Source organism: Beta vulgaris, chromosome 2, assembly GCF_026745355.1.
Source record: "Beta vulgaris subsp. vulgaris cultivar EL10 chromosome 2, EL10.2, whole genome shotgun sequence".
Lineage (NCBI taxonomy): Eukaryota > Viridiplantae > Streptophyta > Magnoliopsida > Caryophyllales > Amaranthaceae > Beta > Beta vulgaris.
In genome coordinates this window covers 48109017-48130471 of record NC_079203.1, presented here as the reverse complement: position 1 = coordinate 48130471, position 21455 = coordinate 48109017, and the positions used below count along the sequence as shown (strand labels likewise).

Below are 21455 nucleotides of genomic sequence, written 5' to 3'. Positions count from 1 at the left end.
GGTTTTCTTCATCTCCGAAAAATTTAGGATGAGTAGAATGCATGTGAGAACAATTTGGCATGTATGTTATAACTATTTATAAGCGGGGGTAGAAAGCTAGCTAATAAGGTATTTCCTACTCCGAAAGGAGAAAGGAATTGAAGCTAACGTATAATTCCTACTTATCAAGGGAAAAGGAAGCTAAGGTAAATTCCTAGGAGTACTTCGTAAGGAAAAAGGAAGTTATATAAGGTAAATTCTAGAGACTAGAGATGCCTCGTTTTATTTATGAAATAGTTTTTGTTTTTTGTTTTTCTTTTTTGGCAATAATCTAATTAACATGAGTATATATATCTAGAACAATAATACATATCTTTTGAGAAAACAATATATACATGAAGCATCTTTAACAAAATAAAAGGTATATCCCAAAAAAAAATGTATACAATAAAATTTTACGAAACTTTGACATGTTTAGTTATTGTTAATAGGATTATTTAACTCGGATAATACAAAATTTGGGTGATTCTTCCGCAATAAAACAATCTTTGGATTATTTTTGAGTATTAAACTTTATTACACCAAAATTTTCAGAGTAAGACATAATTGGATGCAACCTGATAAACAAGTCAAATGGGTCACTTGTCGCCATTTGATTGATTATTTTTAAATTTTTGATCAAATTGAAAAATAAAATTTTTTATGGGGGAGGGAGGAAGAGAATCAACTTTTTTTTTTTTAAAGAAAATATTTTTACTTGGTTTATAGGTCACAAGTCAACTTTACGTGCTGGAGGAATTTTACAATAAAGTTTAATTTGTAATATTAAAAGATAATCCAATGGTTTTATTATTGCATGGGCCATGGAGAACCGTCCAAAATTTATATTATTCTAGTTAAATAATCCTATTAATATATTAAAAAATTTAGAATATCAACTTTTTTTATATTTTTTTTAATAATGCATATTTAAAGATATTAACAACAAAAAAACTGCACTGCCGCAAATATGCAAGATTAAAAACACTAACATTTCACCTTATGCGTTTTAACCAGTTATTAGGCTCGGGCGATTCTCTGGGTAAGGAAAATTTTCATTGATTAATATTGTACTTTAAAAAGATAACACTAAATATCACTTGGTCTGGTGGCTAAGACTTTAGTATATGAACTTGAAGTCACTTGATCAAAGCCTATGCTATGAAATTTCTAATTTTTTTTTATTTGTACATAGATACATGAAGTAAAACGTCAGCGTCATGTGGCACCATTTTGTTTGGAAACGCCTTTTACTAGGTTTATATAGATTTGAACTTGTTGAATTGCCGCAAGAAGGGAAGATGTGCGCTCTATTATAGATGAAAATGACTAGACATCACAAACATGTCCCAAAGCAAAATACCCAAACCAATTTAGACCCTAAACTCGATATAAACTATATCGAAATCAACCTAAAATGAACTTGACCTAATATTGCAGTTTTTGTCAACAAATACATGCAATTTTTGCTTACAATGATCGTTACCTCCAATTCACAAGCGAGGAAGTCCCAACATGCATCTAAATCAGTCTCGTAGGAGTGCAATATGGAATTGATATAGATTGGATTTATATACTCCCTTCGGTTTTGATTTATTTACTCACTTTTATCATTTTATGTACATAGAGCTTTAAGATAAATAAATATGTGAATTATAGAAGGAAAAATAAGGTATTAATTTATTGTATATTACATTGAAATTAATGACGTAGTTTAAGAGAAGTAGAGGGAGAAAAAACTTTATTGTAAAAAATAATAACATAAAATTAGTAGCAACATTTTTTTTTAAAAAAGTGGATAAGCTAAAATGACAACCAACGAAAAAGTGAATAAATTATTTAAGAGAACGTATTGTGTCGGACTCGTCCGACCATAATCTTTGGTCGGACGACTTTCAGGTGGTTCCAATTTTTTTCCAGTTAGTCTTAATTTTTTTTCAGGTAGTCCATTATTTCTTTCAGTTGGCCCATTATTTCTTTCAGTTGGTCCATTTTTTGTTTCAGTTGGTCCATTATTTGTTTCAGTTGGTATACATATTACGAAACAAAGTCCAACTGAAACAAAACAAAGTCCAACTGAAAGAAAACAAAGTACAACTGAAAGAAAACAAAGTCCAACTGAAACAAAACAAAGTCCAACTGAAAAAAAAAACACTAACCTCTGCTTTCTCTCACTTTCTCCTTCTTCTTCATTCCTCTTAGCTGATTTTTTTTCTTCTTTGTTAGATCAATAAAGAATGGAGATTGAGATGATAGAAGTGGTAATGGTGTTGAGGGTGATACATGGGGAAAGAGAGAGAGTAATGGGAATGGAAGTGGAAGGTCGAGGCCGCTCCAGTAAGAGAGAGAATAATGGGCTTTACCTGTTGCTGCTCCAGTAACTTGGTCCAGGAAGAGAGATGATAGAAGTGGTAATGGTGTTGAGGGTGATACATGGGGAAAGAGAGAGAGTAATGGGAATGGAAGTGGAAGGCCGAGGTTGAATTTGCAGGCTAGGACTTTACATGTTGTGAGTGGTAATAATGGAGGGGAGAGTAATGCTACTGAAGGGAAGTCCAAAAGGGCGAATCCATTCGGCGAGGCGAGGCCTACAGAGACAAGGCCATAGTCGACGTTGTTGATGTCGGCGAAGAGAGTTTACCGTCCGACGGAAAGTATTGGGTCAGACGGTCTGACCCAATACTTTCACATTAATAAAAATCAAGGAAGTATATTGTAAGACAAGGACATCATCACAAATTCACAACCTATCATGTGAGACTATTGGGTGTTTGTTCACCAAGGCAAAACACGTAGGTCGTTTTACTGCGCTAACCCGCAACAAGGTAGAGAATCCAATTATGTGCAGGTCAATTTGTATAGAAGACGCATGAAATCCAAATTCGTTGAGGTAGGAATAGGGTTTACAAATAAGGACCTTATAATAAAAATTCTACATGTTGACATTTTATTTTAGGTTTTTTCTACTTGATAGCAAGTCAAAAATAATTTTTATATCAAGTGACCTGCTACTTTGACGAATTATAATTAGTGGCCTTAATTAACTTAAAACCTAGCTAAACTATTATTTATAATAAATTTACTAACCTACCCACCTAGTTAATGATCCTAATTCAAAACTCCCATCCCTCTCCCTTGAAAAAAAAAACATCCCTCTTATGAATGTTTGGTGCAGCTTCTTTAACATCCTTAATTTGAGTATTCAGTAGATCCGTCGAAATTAAATCAGCGTATGGTAAGGCTTCCTTAGAAGAAACACTTATAATCGAGGAATTGAAGAAAAGTTCTGCAACGTGACTTTTTTTAAAATGGCATCTTTTTGCCTCCTCAATGAAATGAAACACTAATTATAAAAAAAAGAGAATGTACTACTGAAACTTTTTGATGTGATTCAAGATTTATCTGCATTGTTTTGGTACATACGGAGTACAGAAACATGCCATTGATTAGTGAATGTTTGTCCGAGTTTTGCAGAATCTGACATATCTAAATTAGTAAGTACAATATTATTGAGCTTTGAGTTATTGAACTTGCCAAAATTTTCATTTGATAGAAATTAAGTTGCAGAACTTTTCTTCAATTCCTGTGTTATAATATGGTAAGGCTGCCTACATTCGCTTCTAAGAATGGTGTAAGTCCTAAATCAATTACGTTCAAGTCGCTCATAATGAAAGAGTTTTAGTTAAAATTATAGTTAACTATGGGGTAGGTTAGAAAATTTATTATAAAATGATTGGTTAGCTTGGTTTTAAGTGAATTAAGACCACCAAGTATAATTAATCAAAGTATAGTTTTAGGAGTATTTTCTAAATCTATCTATTTAGTGTTTATCCAAATCTATTGAGAAGTATTTATTTATTGATAATATTTCTAGGTATTATATTTAGTTTAGATATGTTTTCGAAATTCTATCTCGATTACGTTTTATATGATTTATTATAAGTTTATAAGTACATCTCATAAAAAATCTAACCAAAAAGACACAGAGGAAGAGGCAAAGAAACCTGAAGTCAGGAAGGCAGAGGAAAAAAAAAAAGTCTTCGTGGTAAGTTTTTTAAAAAAGAATCTTTTTGTGCTTAATTCATTAATTGTGATTATATTTATATGTTCAGATTTCTTCTAGCTGTTGTGATTTTGTCATTTTGATTAATCGAAATTTACGTTAAGCTGTTTCAATTATATTGGTTACGTATGCCCAAGATTTCACTTTTTAATTGTAAAAATTTTGAATCTTTGTTTTGGCTCTATTACTTCGTAATACTTACCCTCTCCCAGATGTCAAGATTAAAGGATTAGTATTTGTTATAGGCTGTTATGTTTCCATTACACCTTCAATACTTGTGTCTATATAGGCGTGGATAGGTCAAGTGGTCAACACTTTTTGGGTAATATTATGGTGATTATAAAAAAAAACATAGTTGAATACACTTGGATACGTATTTGTATCTGATATAATTACTCGATCGAGTCATGTTATATAAACTTCTTCTTATTTTTTACATGAGAGACCAACGTTCAAATCTTGGTGAATTTTGATTGAAGCAAAAATTTCAATATTGTTTGTGAGGTGGGGAGGTTAGGGTTTGTTGAGCCTTTAAGTGAGTGATTCTGTGCGAGGGCAACCAAAAAAATTTAAGACTATTTAGCTATGTTCATATATATACTCTTATGTAAGGATGAGGAGCTAGCTCATGTGGTAGAGCACTCCCCTCTGATCCCTGAGGTCAGGGGTTCGATCCTTACCCCCAGCATTATGTTGGGGTATTTCCTTAGCATGCTTTGCATGCATTACCAGCCAATGTGCTGGTAGTTTCTACAAGGCTAGTAGCCTTGGTAGGGGTTAGCCCTTGGGCTGACTTAATTTCCTAATAAAAAAATAAAAAAAAAAAAAATATATATATATATATATACTCTTATGTGTAAAGATAGGAGTTACCTCAAGTGGGTAGATCGCTCCCCCTTGACCCCTGAGGTTAGGGGTTCAATTCTTACCCCCAGCAATATGCTATGCTGAGGTATTTCTTTAACATGTTATGCATGCCTTACCAATATATCAATCCTCTTAACAAAAATTGTCAACTTTCTCCTCATTTTTAGCTATGTTTATATAATGTTCCATGTGTAACAGACAAGTACTAATAGGTGACTCTAATCTCAAGAAAAATTCTGTATGAAGAAACAAAAAAATATGGATCCCGAAATTCTACCGCTCAATTACGGTACAAATTGGAATTGGTTGATTTTTGTCCCTAATATATCAAAGGTAATGTTATATGTAGCCCTTAGGGCTACATATAAGCATTAAATACATTTCTTTAAATGGAAACAATTTAAGAATTCAAGACACATTTTCACATCAATTGAGGTAATAAATGCTTGATTCAATATTTTATTTCCATTTTAAACACTTTATACATAGCCCTAAAGGCTACATATATCATTTTCCATATATCAATCCTCTTAATCAAAAATTGTCAACCTTCTCCTTGTTCTCGCAGTTTCTTTTCAGTGACCATGTTAATAAACATGCTTTTGAAATGTCTCACTAAACTTCTAACTATCACAACTTACAATGGAGTTGGCCAACCTTGTCCCTTCATTTTATGTTCAACTAGATTCAAATGTACGCAATGCGTGCTTCAAGTCATAAAAACTACGTTTTCATCTTGGGTCGGCATGGTTAATTGAGGCAGTAGGCTGATTCGAACTTTTGTTAATGATTAAATAGATGCAACTCTAGGTTAGGATCAAGTGTCACAATCCAACCACAAGAGGAACCCCAACATCTTGCTCCAAAAGTTTCAGAGAGATTTAATTGGTAACAACTTTGCTTACTAGGACAATATAGTTTCCTAAGATAATTAGGATTATCTTTTGTATTCTCAGGTAGCATCAATAATGGTGTTCTTGGTGTCCACTTCTTATAAACCATAAAATATACACAACGCCATGAACAGACATACAATGGAGAAATAAACAAGGTCTCCAGGATAATCTAATTTCAATGCAATTTGTTCAAGGATACAAAATGCGGTCACAGATATAATATTTTCAAGAATTTTATCTTGATCTCCTTGAAATTCTTGTTGCAGATCTCCCAAGCCTGGCCTCCTTTGCCGTGTGGGCTCTTAAAATTCTTGGAAATATTATATCTGTGACCGCATTTTGTATTAAATATAATGCCTTAGCATCCTTCATTCTTTCACCCTCGAGCTGCCTTCTTTGAGCTTCGGTTAGGGTACTCTCGTCTTCGTACTCCGTATATCCTTTATCAGCATAACTCCACAACCCATGAGATTTAAGTAATAATGTCTTCATTTTAATGAAAAGAAAAAGGAGAGGAAGAAAAAAAAAAGTTCAAGAGAAAGATTTTGGAGTTTGCTAATGACATGGGCATTAGCAAAGATGATTGGTGACATGAGCATCAAAGAAAGAATGATATTAGATAAAGATATGTGAAGAAGAAAAATGAAAAAGTTCAAATTAGGGGAAGTAAGTTGGTAGCCATAAGTTGGTAGCATGGCTACCAACACAAAACATTAAAGATCAAGAAAACGTGATAAAGAAACAAATGTAAGATGGTTGGTAACAAGGGTACCACCAAAAAAAATTATAATAAACAATATGGAAAGAACAAAATGGAAGATCAAGGTTGTTGGTGAGGTAGGCACCGATGAGGATGAGAACGAGAAGAAAATTTCAAGAATCAAGTTTGGAGATAGTTGATAACAAGTGCATCAACAAGACTTTGAAGAGACCTTTGGAAGAAGCATGATGAAGTACAAGAATTTTCAATATTAAGGGAGAGTGTTAGAGATTAATCTAGAACATTCTAAATGTTTGATGAAAAATGTGAGAAAAATATCTAATGTGTATCTAGAATTATCTGTTAAAAAATATAAGATATTTATAGTTGAAAGAAAAATCTAGAAGCACAAGTAAGCTCCACACAAGATATTAGAAAAGGTAGAAACAAAGGGATCTACCAAGGCGAATGAGAGACATAAGCTCTCACAAACACACTTGTACAATTAATTATCAATGAAAATACAATTTCATGATACTATTCGGGTTCATCAAAACTTTCGTATGCGCCACATATTCTATCAGGTCTTCAAGATAATCTAATTTCAATGCAATTTGTTCAAGGATATCATCAGGTAACATAGACCAATCCTGCACTCCTAGAGACCTGCATTAAAGAGAAAAATGTTAGAATTTGAGATGTTTAAGTGAAAAAAGGACTTACTTTTGTTAAAAATAAATAAATATGGTAAACGTGAAAATGTGTATATTTTGACCATCTTTTACGAGCGAGAGTATATGATGATTCAAAAAAAAAAACTCCCACGGTTTTACTGCAAAATTTGTAAAGAACTACAATTTTTTTTTTGTTTGTTTGTTTTGGGTTTCCAGAATTTTATATGAAAATTAGAAAAAGTAGTTTTAAATTTCAAAATAAACATAATTAATCTAAGTATAATTTTTTTTCTTCTAATAAAGATTAGTAATATCCGATTCATTATACAATCTATATTATATGCCTTTTGTTTGGGCCCATTCACCGAGCGAAGGATCCCGCGCCAGCTGGAACGGACACATGGACATTGTGGGTCCCACTCTTCATGACGTGGCCAGCTGCTCCTTGGACTTTCCAGTGGGCCAACAATAATCATAACCAGAAAAGGCAATACAGCTAACCCCTAGAAGGCTCATCCCATATCAAACTCTGGAGTTGGGGATTTCAGTAAACCACTACTTGATTAATGAATTGCTACTTGAAGTAGTGGTTTACCAAAAAAAAAAAAGGTTACCTGCTATTTGAAGTAGCGGTTTTACTTAAGAGGAAGAAAAAAATCTCGCGTGCCGTCCTACGTGGACGGTACGCAGGGATTTTTTTTTTTTGGGCATATTTTCGAAATTAAAGCCCATTTTTACATTATTCAAAGCGGGTCAGCGCCGTAAAACCTACGTGTTATACGTTGGTGAACAAACATCCAATATTCTCGCATGATAAATAATAGGTTGTGTTGTCTTTGTCTTACAATATGCTGCCTTTGATTTTTAGTAATTCATTCACTTTTTTTTAAGTTGTCTTTAATTTACCCACTTTTTTTTAACTGTTTCTACTAATTTTATATTATTATTTATACAATAAAGTTTTTTCTCACTATACCTCTGTTTTTATTTAGTTGCAACGTTTTGACTTTCACGCTTGTCAATGTACAATTTCAAATCGTTTTATCTCTAATTGTATGTAAGTAAAAATTATAAAAATTTGATATTATGAAAGCTTACATCGAAACGAATCAAACAAGACCGCACATGACTATATTTTGTTTAACATATAAATCAATAAATGTGGTCAAATAAGAGAACATGAATAGTGCAATTTGTCAAACGTTGCAACTAAAAGAGAACGGAGTTAGTATTACTTCTTTTGGCCTATGACATTAACTTTAATGTAATATGCAATACATTAATATACCTTCTCTTCCCTTCTATGATCCAAATATTTATTTCTCCTAAAACTATATTTCCATAGAAGTGTGTAAACTAATTAAAATCAGAGGGAGTATATTAAACTTATCGATATAAATTTCTATACTGAACTCCTATGGGACCCCGTTAGATGCATGTTAGGATTTCATCGCTTGTAATTAAGTGGTAATGAGCATTGTAAGCAAAGATTGCATGCATTTGTTGACAAAAACTGCAATATCAGGTCAATATCGGATCGAGTTCATTTTAGATTGAATTCGATACAGTTTATTTTGAGTTCAGGGTCTAAGGCTATGTTTAGTTCACCTGAAATTTTCTGATCTGAACTTATCTGATCTGAACTTATTTTTTCTGATCTGATCTGATCTGAACTTATTTGTTCTGATCTGATCTGATCTGGTCTGTTCTGATCTGGTCTGATCTGATTTACAAGATCTTATCTTTTATAAAATATATTATTACTATTATATTATTACTTTGTAATTCATTATTATGCAATACATTATAATATAAGATCTTCTTTATAGTAATACTATTTATCATTTTATTTCTATTACAACTTTTACACAACTTTTATTATTATTAATAATATTAATAATTATCATTATTATAAGAACAACAATAATAATTATAATCATAATAATTATTATTATTACTAAAAATAATTATATAACTCAAGTCATTAATTTATAAGAGCACTTATACAATGTTTCACACTTTCCCTTAAAAAAATGTTTCACACTTGAGAAGTCGGCAGACTCAACTCTTTTTTTTCATAGAAAATAAAATAAGTATACAAACAACTATGACTTGCGCATAAGAAATAAATAGCGTGCAACTTCAAATAGCTAGAGAGATTTGGAATTCGGTAGGAAGAGGTTACCGAATTAAATTTATAATTTGTATCTCACACTTAGCTTATTTTGAAATGTAATCCGAACTTAGTAGTTTCGTTGTCATGATTTGAGCTATCATATTATATATATTTCTTATTTTTGCGTCAATCTTATGTTCTTAACATGTGGCTTTTAATTTTCTATTATTTAATAACAACAAAATAACTTAATATTAATAAAATGACATTTATAATGGTAACAACAAGATTTAATAATAATTACCAATATTAATAATTAATAAGTACAACAACACAATAATAATTTTTGAACAAATGTACTAGTAAATAATAATACTCCTCTTGTATTTTTTTTATCTTTCTCACTTAAAATCTTGACAATACTATTCACAATTAGAGAGAATCTTTTAGATTTTTCTCAATATATAAGAAAAAATATAGTCATGTGTGGTCTTGTTTGATTCGTTTCAATGAGTATTTTATTAATATTCAATTAGTATAATTTTTACTAATATGTAATGAAAGATATTTAATAGTAATAATGAGTTTTTAAATATAAGCATGATCTGATCTGAACTGATCTGATCTGGTCGGATTTGATCTGATTTGAACTTATTTTTTCTGATCTGATCTGATCTGTACTTATTTTTTCTGATTTGATCTGATTTGATCTGATTAGATCTGATATAAGCAAAAATAAGGTGAACTGAACATAGCCTAAATTGGTTCGGGTCTTCTACTTTAGGCCATCTCTGCGATGTCTAGTCATTGTCACCTATAATAGAGCGCACATCTTCCATTCTTGTGGCAATTCAACAAGTTCAAATCTATATAAATCTAGTAAAAGGCGTTCCCAAACAAAACGGTGCCACATGACGCTCTTTCTAAGGGCGTTTTACTTCATGTATCCATGTACAAATAAAAAAATTAGAAATTGCATAGCATAGGCTTTGATCACGTGACTTCAAGCTCATATACTAAAGTCTTAACCATGATATTTAGTGTTATCTTTTTATGCACATTTGTTTATTGTTAATATCTTTAAAAATACATTATTAAAAAATATATAAAAAGTTGATATTCTAAATTTTTTTTATATATTAATAGGATTATTTAACTAAAATAGTACAAATTTTGGACGCTTCTCCCGCAATAATACAACCATTGGATTATCTTTTAATATTACAAACTTTATAGTAAAATTTCTCCAGTACATAAAGTTGACTTGTGACCTATAAATCAAATAAAAATATTTTCTTACAAATAAAAGCTGATTCTCTTCCTCCCTCATCCATAACCCCCACCCACCTGAAAAAAGATTTAATTTTTTTTTAATTTGAACAAAATTTTAAAAATAATCAATCAAATGGCGACAAGTGACCCATTTGACCTGTTTATCAGGTTGCATCCAATTTTGTCTTGCTCTGCAGAATTTTGGTGTAATAAAGTTTAATATTCAAAAATGATCCAAAGGTTGTTTTTATTGCGAAAGAGTCATCCAAATTTTGTATTATTCTCGTTAAATATTACTATTAACAATAACTAAACATGATCAAAGTTTCGTAAAATTCTATTATATACCCTTTTTAATGGGATATACCTTTTATTTTGTTAAAGGCACTTCTATTCATGTTAATTAGATTATTGCAAGAAAAGAAAACGAAAAACAAAAACTAGTATTTCACAAATAAGTAAGAAAAATAAGTAAGAATTATCTCTCGAATTCACCTTAGCTTCCTTTTCCCTTAATAAGTAAGAATTATACATTAGCTTCAATTCCTTTCCCCTTTCGGAGTAGGAAATACCTTAGCTAGCTTTCTACCCCCGCTTATAAATATTAACCTACGTACATGCATTATTCTCATCCTAAATTCTTCAAAGATCAAGAAAAATAAAAACATGGAAACATGCAATACTTCTGTAACAAACATGTTAAGTTTGCACTCAAAAGCACAGCTAAAAAACCTAAGACTCTTTCTTTGGAATGCACCCATTGATGAAGGCTTGTTCGTCTTCAACATCACTTCTCTTACTACAGAAAAAGAAAAAACCATACATCCTGTTATTATTAGATTCGAGTTGTGCTATCTCTATGAAAATAATTTTCTTGATTTAGCCATACAAGTAGTTATGGAAGCCGAGGTTTTTGGCCGTAAAGCATCCGGGTTACTTGCTCAACAAGTCTCCGATTATATCTCGAGTTGCTTTCGATTTTGTGAGGTTGGTGATGTTGATCTTGGTTGTGTTGTTTTCGTGGCGGATGTTGTTGTTGATGGTCATGAGCTAGAGGAAAAAGATGTACTATTTTCATGTAGGGCTTTTGCTCGCATTATTGATAGTCATAGTTTCTTGCATAAGTTACTGGAAGATTACGGGGAAGAAGTTATTCTTGGTGATTCTGATTACAGTTCTTTTCTAGAGAGGCTATTCAATGATGATGATGATGATGATGATGATGATGATGATGATGATGATGTTAACCATAATGATGTTAACTATGTTGATGATGTAGATCATAATGATGTTAACTATGATGATGATGATGATGATGTTAACTATGTTGATGATGTAGATCATAATGATGTTAACTATGTTGATGATGATGATGATGATGATGATGATGATGTTAACCATAATGATGTTAACTATGTTGATGATGTTCACGAGATTCCTCCTACTAATTGGGTCAGTACCATGGAATTGGATTATGCTGTTAATAATGTTGTTAATTCTAGAAATTATTCTGACGAGGAAAATGATCAACATACTATTATTACTTTCTGTTCCGAGCTAGAGGATGTTGATGAGAGTAATGCAGATGAATTCAGCCATGTTCTTAACATTTTAAGGTGGTGGCTGCATCACGAAGAAGAAGAGCATGGTACTTCAATTCTGGAAGCCGAAAGTTCACAAACAACTAAAAGTACTAAGGTTTCACAAGATCATAATAGTGTAAGAAAGATTTTATTGAAGATCAAACCAACAATACAACTAGTAAAAGCAGAGGAATTAAGCGAACATAGTATTTGTTCCATTTGCCTTGAGGAAATTTCAAGTGAAGGAGAAAATATAAAGATCTGTCGTTGTAAACATGTGTTTCATAGAGACTGCATATTCAAATGGCTTCCGAAGAAACAATCATGTCCTTGTTGTCGTTTGAGTAGTTTAACATACGTGTATTGTAATTAGATGATGTTAATTAAAGATTTTTGTTACATATTGTTACTACGATACTTGATCAAAATGCACTGATCGATATAATGATGAAGTTGTGACAATGCATATATCGTAGATGATTAAATGAGTGGTAATGCTTCTTAATTTTCAAGTTATGAATTAGTCAGTTCTTAATCTTTGTTGTCATATAAGAAAATGCTACATTTACTTAATAAATTGAGAAGCAAATAACTCGTTGATACTTATTACATATACATGTGTCATAATTTTGAAATTACATATACATCATCATATAACATAAAATTTACAGCTTTCTATATCTCTATTATATAAGCCAAGGGAGGAGGTGTGGTGTCCTCATTTGAAATGACTAGAATACCCTCTAATAAATTAAAATATATTTTCATATTAAATTTACAAATGAGAATCAATGTAACTTGCCATATGGAATAAGTCAAAAATAGAATATGCAATCACCGTTAATAACTTGACTAGATTGACACAATCAATTCACGAAATTAATTAAAATCTTCAATTTAAAAAAAGTTAGTGATATATCATGACAAGATAATACTTCGTATTTACAAAGTTCAAACAATGTGCATGATTTATTAACATTTACAATCGTTAAAGAACTATACTAAAGCCGCTGATAAAGAATTACTAAATCTCGACCAAAATTTTCTAATAAGTAAAAATCGATCACCTTTAGTTCAAAAAGATAATAACATCTACAAAAAAAAACTCAATAATTTAAATCACTACCAAATTAATTTTAGACTAAAAATATATATGTCGACGCACGCATCGCGTGCATATACGACTAGTACTTAAATAAGATCAGACAGCTTGGGCATAATAAGTAGTTTGTAGGAAAATTAAAAATATTTCCTAAAGATCTTTCTTGCTTGTTACTGTTCCTACAAATACCAAGGAGGATCCATTTATATGGGATATGTGGTGGGTAAAGTAGGAGAGAGAAAAAGGGTTAAGATAAATAAACAAATAAAAAGAAGGTAAAGTAGGAGACAGAAAGGCCAGGGAGTAAAATTGAATTAATAATGTAATGGTGGACCATATGATAGGGACATGAGAGAGTAAAAAGAGAAAAAAAAATTCCAAATAAGGAATAAAGTAAAAGAGGGAAGATCTTTTGGAAACGCACTTAAACGGAAAGAGAGAAGATCTTTAGGAAAAGGAGGGAGTAGTTTATGTAGGTATGTATTACGATTTTGATCCTTTATTTATGATCTTATTCTATTTCGTGACTTAAACCAAACATTAATGTGAAATTATAACATAGTAATGATGCTTATATTCTTAAAGCTTGCCTGGTTGGTTCAATCAAAATTCAAAGCAAGGGTGAGGATTAAACTGCGCGGGGATTAATAATCATGGTTAAATTCTTTACAATATTAAGTGTTGTATATCGCCTTTTTTGTGCTGTATTTAGCACACCCCAAAATAAATTCAAAAATAAAAAACAAAAAAATACCAAAATTTGGAATTTTTTACTCTCCCATTATATCATTTCTTCTTTCATCTAATTTGATTTCTAACCTTGCAATCTTTCAAGAAAAATAATAATAATAATGGATTCTAATTATCCTAATTATGTATCTAATCCTAATCCATTATTTAGAAAAAATACAATAAAAATAATTAATTACTAATTAATAATTATAGGAGTCAATTACAATTAATTAGCTTAAATTGGTTTTACATAAATTAATACAACTTCATTTTTTTTTTTGAGGGGAAAAGTTAGTACCATTCTCATTCATCCATAGACAAAATGTCCATAAGTACATACGGTTAACCTCAATAGGACTGTGGTTTTCCCAAATTTGTTCTACATCAAATGGTACTACCTTAGCAAGGTGGTAGGCAACTGCATTGTCATCCTTTTTGACATGAGACCAGATCAGAGATTTAAAACAACTACTATGCATTAAGATATATGTCCTCTAAGACAGAGTCAAGATCCGAGAAGTAATTAAATCAGGACTTTGGAGAGTCTCGAGATAATAACTTGGCTATCCGATTCAAGCACAACATCATGGTAACCAAACCTTTTAGCCAATCGAATGGCCATAAGTAGTGCCTTACCTTCAGCTATTTCCACCGGCCAATGAGCTCAAACTCTTCTTGTAGCGGCAAACAGGACTCGCCCTTCAAAATCTCTAGCTACAACACCTAATAGGCCTACCCACCCTTCGCACGCTAGAGAAGCATCACAATCTAATTTAACAATTCCTCTAGCAGGCGCCTTCCACACTTTCGCACTCGAACACACACCTCCTCCTCGAGCATCGTAAATTTGCTTTGATGTGGTGGGGTAGCAAAAAAAAAAGGAGAGAGAGAGAGAGTGATGAACCATTATTTATTGTTTCATGGTTAAGACTTAAGAGTGAAATTGAAAATGGTTTGTGAAATTAATGTGGAGGAGATCTAGAGAAAAGAGAAGAGAGAAGGATGAAGTATTTATTTGGGTTCATTGCTGAGAATGCTCTTAATTTTATGAAAAAAGCTATATGCAGTCCTAAGGACTGTATATAAAAAGCTAAAATGGAAATAAGTTGCATTACTTGATCATTTATTACATCGGTTTATTTCCATTTCAAGTAGTATATTTATGTCTTATGTGCAACCCTAAAGGCTGCATATAGCATAACCTTAATTTTATATCATTATTTTTACAATACAGTTTTTTCTCACTCTATTCTCTTGGCCTACGACATTAATTTTAATGCAATATGCAATAAATTAATACATTATTTGTCGTTCTATGATCCACATACAACATACCTATTTCTACTAAAACTTCATGCCCATGAAAATGGGTAAATTAAAGTAATTAAACCCTATTAATATCAATTTTCATACGGAACACCTACGAAACTCAATTAGATGCATGTCAGTTCATGACTTCCTCCATTCCTCGCTTGGAAATAAGTGGTAACGAGCATTGCTACTTTGTAAGCAAAGATTGCGTGTATTTGTTGACAAAAATTGCAATATCAGGTCAATATTAATTGGGTCAAGTTCATTTCAGGTTGATTCCGGTTTGTTTTATTTCGAGTTTGGAGTTGAGTTTGGGTCTAGATTGGGTTGGTTCGAGTCTTCTGATTTGGGTCATCTTAAGGTCTCGTCATTACCACCTATAATAGAGCACACATCTTCCACTCTTGTGGCAATCAAAGCGTGGATTATGCATTAGGGTGCACCATGCTCATTGTGCACCCAAAAAGAACATACCGTTTATATAAAAGAACACAAACTTTTTTCAATAACTTTTCTACGTTAAAAAAGAACACACGACTTAAATTAAAGAACGTGTAAATTTATATTTTTAAAACAACGAAGGTTATAACGAAAAGAACATATAATAAATGAACATCTATACTTAAGGTATAAGAACATATACCTTTTAAATTCAAATTTAAAAAAGGAATCTTTAGTTGCAAAATTTAAGGAAGCAAATAACAATAATTTTTTAAAATTATATACTATATTGAGTAGTTTTCCACTGCCGCAATTCATGGAAAACTTACTAACTCCCGCAGTTTGTATTTAACAAACTTTATGTTTTTTTAAAAAAATTTATTTGATGGGAGACAAATGCAATACTTAATAAAACGCTGTCGTTATAAACAGGTTGCACGGAGAGCATCATGCTCTCTGGTGCACCTACAAATTTGCGTGTTGCAATTCAATTAGTTCATATTAAAAAAGGTTGGAACCTTGCTGTTAACGTTTTTTAATTCCTGGCCTTGTTTCCTCTTTTTATGCGGAAAGAAAAGTCCCACATCAATATTTGTACAGCAAATTGTATGATTTATTATCCGAGGAAAGCAATGTAATCAATACGAATTTACTTAAATAATTCTAAAATTTGACTCTTTCTAATTGTTATATGGAAAAGTCTAATTTGCACCAGTTAGCATTTGCTAATTTTGGTTCTTTGGCCACTCTCTCGATAACTCTTTTGCAAGAAGAATTTTTTTTTGACCTAGGCCGCCTGTAACAACCGTCTCCTTTCTCTTTCTTCTCTCACAAAACTCTAATTTTTAACCTAAGAGCTATCATCACCTTTTTGGGCGATGGTAAGCCCCTTTTCTCCTTTTATTACTAGTTTTTTTTATGTTTATGTTTTTAATAAACCTCAGTCTCTCTCTAATGGAGAGTTTTTCTACCCATATATTGGGTTATGTCTACCTATATATTGGGTTTTATCTATTTCCATGTGAGAGTCTAGAGAATTTATTTTTGGGTTTTTGTGTAATTCAAGAAGTTGATTTGTTGATCGAAATCTGTGCAGAGGTGCAACAGATGTCAACACTTCGTTTGCAATCACTTGAATGGAATCCGATTCTACTTCAAACCTACAAAAGATCGACAGACCCCTTTATAGAAGGCTGCATCAGACAACGATGTGAAAAACGAGGGTTTTCAGAATTGTTAGATCTACTCGACGATCGTGGTTTTGTCGTATTAGAATTGTATTTATTTCATTTTGATATGTATTTGTTTAGTTTTGTCTTCGTCTATTGTAGATGTCGTATGACTTTGAATCAATGAATTAATGTTTATTTAAAAAAAAAAAGGATTTTTTCTGACTTGCTCTCGCATAAGGTCACTCTCTTAGTGGCCTAACAAGCCCCAATCAGCCAAACCACCCCCCCCCCCCACACACACATTGAAATTTGCTAATTGCTATTAAGATTATATCACAATTCTTGTTGATGTTTTCTAGAAAAAAAGCCAAGTTCGGTTCGAAAAGTTTATAAACAAGCTAGAAATATGTATTATCTATATTATTTTCCATATTATATAAATTAAATGAAAAGTTATAGATCAACATATACCCGACAAAAAAAAAAAAAAATACCATATACCCTCAATGTTTCAAATATTCACCATATACCCATGAATTTCCGAAAACGTTCACCATATGCCCTTTTCAAACGGACGTGAACTCGCCGTTTGCCATTATTTACAACTTTACCACTGTTAACTGAATTACCCCTAATCTTTTTTCTTAATCCCCATCTCTCTCCTCCACTATCAATACTCACTAATTATTGTCGTATTTAATACTCATTTGATAGGATTCTCCAAATTTGTGTCCTTAGGGTCGTATGTAGAGATGGCAATGGGTCCTGGATCCGACCCGATCCCACTAGGACCAGACCCATTTATAAGGGTCTATGTCCATAAATTTTAGACTCAATGGGTATCAGGTCTGGGTCCCGGAGAACATGGGTTGGGTCCGGGTCCACATATACTAGACACTTACCAGACCTGACCCGTAGATCCAGTTACATATTAGATTATAATTTTTACATAAACTCTAAGATTTTATGAGTTGTGATTTTGCGAACTCATTAGTGTTGTAACTCCATCTAAGACTTGTAAGTTGTAACATTTCAAGATTTTTTTATGAGTTCATATTTAATTTTTTTTTTAGATAATGCTTTAACTATGGATGTAGTATCTATATATATTATGCCAAAAAATTTTAATTAAATATATTAAAAAATGTTACGAAAACTTAAAACTAAGAAAGATCCAGCATTTAGAACCCAGTTAGGACCCGTGGATCGGCTAGACCCAGCGGATCTAGGTCTGTATCTGAAAAATCCAGACCCAACGGTTTGGGGCGGGTCTAGGCATGTAAAAAAATATACGGGTCTGGATCCAGGCGGACCCCAATACCCGCCCATTGCCATCCCTGGTCTTAGGTGGCGTCCCTTTTGTCAAATAACTGTTTTGCCGGTGAAAAAAGGATCGTAGAGGCACATTTTTAAAAAAACTTGGAGATATTTAGTGAATATCTAAAACATTGTGGCATATAGTAAATTTTCTAATTTTATAGGGATATATGATGAAAAAATTGTAAAAAGAAATAGTAAAAGACTATATGAACGTAGCTAAATAGTAAATATATTACATAAGTATAATGTATTCATCACAAAAAAACAAAACTACTATACCTCTAGGCTCTAGCAAATGAGACTCGGGTACTAATAGTACAAGAAGCACAAAGCTAAAATCTAGGCATAAACCATAAGGCAGGGCAGAAAGTTGAAAGTGTATCATCTCCTTGATAAAATTTTCCAAACTTTGCTTCCTCCATATCAAAAACTCCCATATCACAACATTTGGGATCAGACCAATAGTTCGACGACCCATCATCTGTATAATAAATACGATTCTGTCTACAATTATCAGTTTTTGAGGCACAAGCAAACATAGAACTATTATTGCCCACAAATAATGCTACTTCACCCAACTCTTTAACTTCCTTCCATTTCCATTTTTTGGTGTCAAAATTAAGCTTGTATACTTCCATTTCTACAGTTAGAAAAGGAAGATTATCCAACTCCATGAGATTATTCTCATCCAGGATATCATCTTGCTTGTTTCGAATAATCATAATAAGATCCCCACATAACTCCAACAAGTATATATGCTCTATTATGCAGACTAAAACAACAACATGGAGGTGATAGTGGGTATTTCATTGCAGTCACAGGTTGTGAATTTTGAATTGCACTCATGTCGCAATATCCAAGTTTTAGATTACTGTACAAGATAAGAATTTGTGAACCCCAACGCACAATATCATGCACATATCTGTAACGTTTTCGTGGAGTTATGATTGATGTCCATCTTTGATCTCCAGGTCTTGCATAAGCTATGTAATTTGCGAAACTGCCATATAACATATAAGGCCATAATAAGAAATCTTGTCATCAAAGTCTTAACCATGATATTTAGTGTTATCTTTTTATGCATAGCATAGGCTTTGATCACGTGACTTCAAGTTCGTATACTAAAGTCTTAACCATGATATTTAGTGTTATCTTTTTATGCATATTTTTTTATTGTTAATATCTTTAAAAATACATTATTAAAAAATATATAAAAAGGTTATATTCTAAATTATATATATATTAATAGGATTATTTAACTAAAATAATACAAATTTTGGACGCTTCTCCCGCAATAATACAACCATTGGATTATCTTTTAATATTACAAACTTTATAGTAAAATTTCTCCAGTACGTAAAGTTGACTTGTGACCTATAAACCAAGTAAAAATATTTTCTTAAAAAAAAAAAGTTGATTATCTTCCTCCCCCATCCACCAGAAAAAAGATTTTAAAAAATTGTTTTTATTTTTTAATTTGGACAAAATTTTGAAAATAATCAATCAAATGGCGACAAGTGACCCATTTGACCTGTTTATCAGGTTGCATCAAATTTTTTCTTGCTCTGTAAAATTTTGGTGTAATAAAGTTCTTTAATATTCAAAAATAATCCAAAGGTTGTTTTTATTGCGGGAGAATCACCCAAAATTTGTGTTATTTCTAGTTAAATAATCCTATTAACAATAACTAGACATGGTCAAAGTTTCGTAAAATTTTATTGTATACCTTTTTTGATGGGATATACCTTTTATTTTGTTAAAGATACTTCATGTATTGTTTCCTCAAAAGATATGTATTGTTCTAGATATATACTCATGTTTATTAGATTATTGCCAAAAAAGAAAAACAAAAAACAAAAACTATTTCATAAATAAAATAAAAAGAGGCATCTCTATTCTCTAGAATTTACCTTATATAACTTCCTTTTTCCTTACGAAGTACTCCTAGAAATTTGCCTTAGCTTCCTTTTCCCTTTATAAGTAGGAATTTTACATTAGCTTCAATTCCTTTCTCCTTTCGGAGTAGGAAATACCTTAGCAGCTTAGCTAGCTTTCTACCCCCGCTTATAAATAATAGTAACCTACATACCAAATTGTTCACGCATTATTCTCATCCTAAATTTTTCTTCGATCAAGAAAAACAAAAACAAAAACATGGAAACACGCAATACTTCTGTAACAAACATGTTAAGTTTGCACTCAAAAGCACAGCTCAAAAACCTAAGACTCTTTCTTTGGAATGCACCCATGGATGAAGGCTTGTTTGTCTTCAACATCACTTCTCTTACTACAGAAAAAACCATACATCATGCTATTGTTAGATTCGAGTTGTGCTCTCTCTATGAAAATAAATTTCTTGATTTAGCCATACAAGTAGTTATGGATGCCGAGGTTTTTGGCCGTAAAGCATCCGGGTTACTTGCTCAACAAGTCTCCGATTATATCGCAAGTTGCTTTCGATTTTGTGTGGTTGCTGGTGGTGTTGATCTTAGTGTTGTTGTTTTCGTGGCGGATGTTGTTGTTGATGGTCATGAGCTAGAGGAAAAAGATGTACTATCTGCATGTAGGGCTCTTGCTCGCATTATTGATAGTCATAGTTTCTTGCATAAGTTACTGGAAGACGAGGAAGAAGTTGTTGAAGATGATCAATATCAAAGAATAGATGAGACTATTGTTGCTTTAGAGGCTATTCATGTTGGTCATGATGATGATTATCATGGTTTTCATGTTGAAGATGATGATGATCTTTATGGACTTTCTGAAAATATTGAAGAACAAGAATATGAAGGACGTAGTTATCATAGTTATTATGATGATAGTATTACTGAAGTCCTTAGTGATTCTGATGATTACAATTCTTTTCTAGAGAGGCTATTCAATGATGATGATGATGTAGATCATAATGATGTTAACTATGTTGATGATGTTCACGAGATTCCTCCTACTAATTGGGTCAGTACCATGGAGAGTACATTGGATTATGCTGTTAATAATGTTAATTCTAGAAATTATTCTGACGAGGAAAATGATCAACATACTATTATTACTGTCTGTTCCGAGCTAGAGGATGTTGATGATAGTAATGCAGATGAATTCAACCATGTTCTTAGCATTTTAAGGTCGTGGTTGCATCACGTAGAAGAAGAGCATGGTACTTCAATTCTGGAAGCCGAAAGTTCAGGAACAAC

The 21455-nt window shown here is 32.0% G+C and overlaps 1 pseudogene; it reads right to left on the bottom strand.

The window, feature by feature from the left end:
- Nucleotides 1-18556: 18556 nt before the first annotated feature.
- On the bottom strand, nucleotides 18557-19281 carry LOC130590536 (uncharacterized; annotated as a pseudogene).
- Between the last annotated feature and the right edge of the window lie 2174 nt (nucleotides 19282-21455).